Source organism: Syngnathus scovelli, unplaced genomic scaffold, assembly GCF_024217435.2.
Source record: "Syngnathus scovelli strain Florida unplaced genomic scaffold, RoL_Ssco_1.2 HiC_scaffold_47, whole genome shotgun sequence".
In the NCBI taxonomy this organism is placed as follows: Eukaryota; Metazoa; Chordata; class Actinopteri; order Syngnathiformes; family Syngnathidae; genus Syngnathus; species Syngnathus scovelli.
In genome coordinates, this window is record NW_026061570.1 from 75,001 (window position 1) to 77,500 (window position 2,500).

A 2,500-nucleotide genomic window follows, 5' to 3' on the forward strand; every position below is an offset into this window, starting at 1 on the left:
CTTCCAAGGCTTTTGGTGTTTTCTGGAAACATGGCTATCATGAAAAGTTATTGACTGTCACGGTCGGTTGCGGTGGAGCATGGAGCGGGACGACCAAGTGCAGCTTGGACCAGGGTTTATTGGTGGAACTCAAACTACAGACTGATATGACATAACAAACAATAACTTGACTGACTGACCGGGACGTGAAACAAGAAAACAGCAGGACATGACGGCACCAAGACAGGACGACACACCGAACGACAGGAACCAAAACCAATGACCAAAACCAATACCAATACCAATACCAATACCAAAACCAATGATCCGACAGGGAGTGAGGGGCAGACAGGACTTTTATACACGACAGGTAACGAGAGGCAGGTGGGAACAATCACACTGATCATGGGCACACAGGAGGGGAGGGGCGAGCACACAGACAGAACCCAAGACAGACACATAGTGGAGCAGTTGGGGGCGACGTGACAGAACCCCCCCCACAAGGGACGTCTCCCGACGTCCCAAAAAAAAAAAACTAGGGGAACCGAACCGCGCCGCACTCGGGCGGCGACTTGGGGAACCGAACCGCGCCGCACTCGGGCGGCGACTTGGGGAACCGCACCGCGCCGCACTCGGGCGGCGACTTGGGGAACCGAACCGCGCCGCACTCGGGCGGCGACTTGGGGAACCGAACCGCGCCGCACTCGGGCGGCGACTTGGGGAACCGAACCGCGCCGCACTCGGGCGGCGACTTGGGGAACCGAACCGCGCCGCACTCGGGCGGGGACCTAGGGGACAGAGCCGCACTCGGGCGGGGACCTAGGGGACAGAGCCGCACTCGGGCGGGGACCTAGGGGACAGAGCCGCACTCGGGCGGGGACCTAGGGGACAGAGCCGCACTCGGGCGGGGACCTAGGGGACAGAGCCGCACTCGGGCGGGGACTTAGGGGACAGAGCCGCACTCGGGCGGGGACCTAGGGGACAGAGCCGCACTCGGGCGGGGACCTAGGGGACAGAGCCGCACTCGGGCGGGGACCTAGGGGACAGAGCCGCACTCGGGCGGGGACCTAGGGGACAGAGCCGCACTCGGGCGGGGACCTAGGGGACAGAGCCGCACTCGGGCGGGGGACCTAGGGGACAGAGCCGCACTCGGGCGGGGACCTAGGGGACAGAGCCGCACTCGGGCGGGGACCTAGGGGACAGAGCCGCACTCGGGCGGGGACCTAGGGGACAGAGCCGCACTCGGGCGGGGACCTAGGGGACAGAGCCGCACTCGGGCGGGGACCTAGGGGACAGAGCCGCACTCGGGCGGGGACCTAGGGGACAGAGCCGCACTCGGGCGGGGACCTAGGGGACACACAACCGCAATCAGCGGCATACAAAAGTCAGTGCCGCAATCGGCGGCCACTCAGGAAGTCCGTACGGCAATTGGCGGCGACTCCGGAAGTCTGTACCGTGATTGGCGGCCACTCACAAAGTCTGTACAGTGATCGGCGACACTCGGAAGGCGGGGCTCTGCGCAGCGGCAAGAGCCATCACGCGCCGCAGCAGTGGGAGTGGAGCCAGGGACGATCGCGGGTCCGACGCAGCTGGCTTGGATGTCTGGCGACGTTCGCGGGTCCTGCGACGCTGGGGTGGAGCCCGATGGCGGCCGTGAGTCTGATGACGCCGGGAGGCACTCCAACGGCGGCCGTGGGTCCGGCGTCGCGGCACCAGAGTCCGATCGCGGCCGCAAAGCCGCTGGCGCCAGAAGCACTCCGATGGCGGCCGCGGGTCCGGCGTCGCGGCAGCGAAGTCCGACGACGGTCGCAGAGGCGATGGTGCCGGGAGGAACTCCGATGGCGGCCGCGGGTCCGGCGTCGCGGGAGCGAAGTCCGATGACGGTCGCGGAGCTGATGGCGCCGGGACAAGCTCGGACGACGACCGGGCGTCGCAGCGGGAGCTGGTGGTGGAGGGGGGTCCAAGCGCTGGTCGTTGTAGTGGTCGGATCATTCTGTCACGGTCGGTTGCGGTGGAGCATGGAGCGGGACGACCAAGTGCAGCTTGGACCAGGGTTTATTGGTGGAACTCAAACTACAGACTGATATGACATAACAAACAATAACTTGACTGACTGACCGGGACGTGAAACAAGAAAACAGCAGGACATGACGGCACCAAGACAGGACGACACACCGAACGACAGGAACCAAAACCAATGACCAAAACCAATACCAATACCAATACCAATACCAAAACCAATGATCCGACAGGGAGTGAGGGGCAGACAGGACTTTTATACACGACAGGTAACGAGAGGCAGGTGGGAACAATCACACTGATCATGGGCACACAGGAGGGGAGGGGCGAGCACACAGACAGAACCCAAGACAGACACATAGTGGAGCAGTTGGGGGCGACGTGACAATTGACAGCTTTTTATGCGGTAGCACGAATTTGCCGTTGCGACCTGCATTTTGCTGAATCAAAATAAATGCCTTGAAAAGTTTAAAAACACTTCATGGAAGTGTTGTGTTGGGTT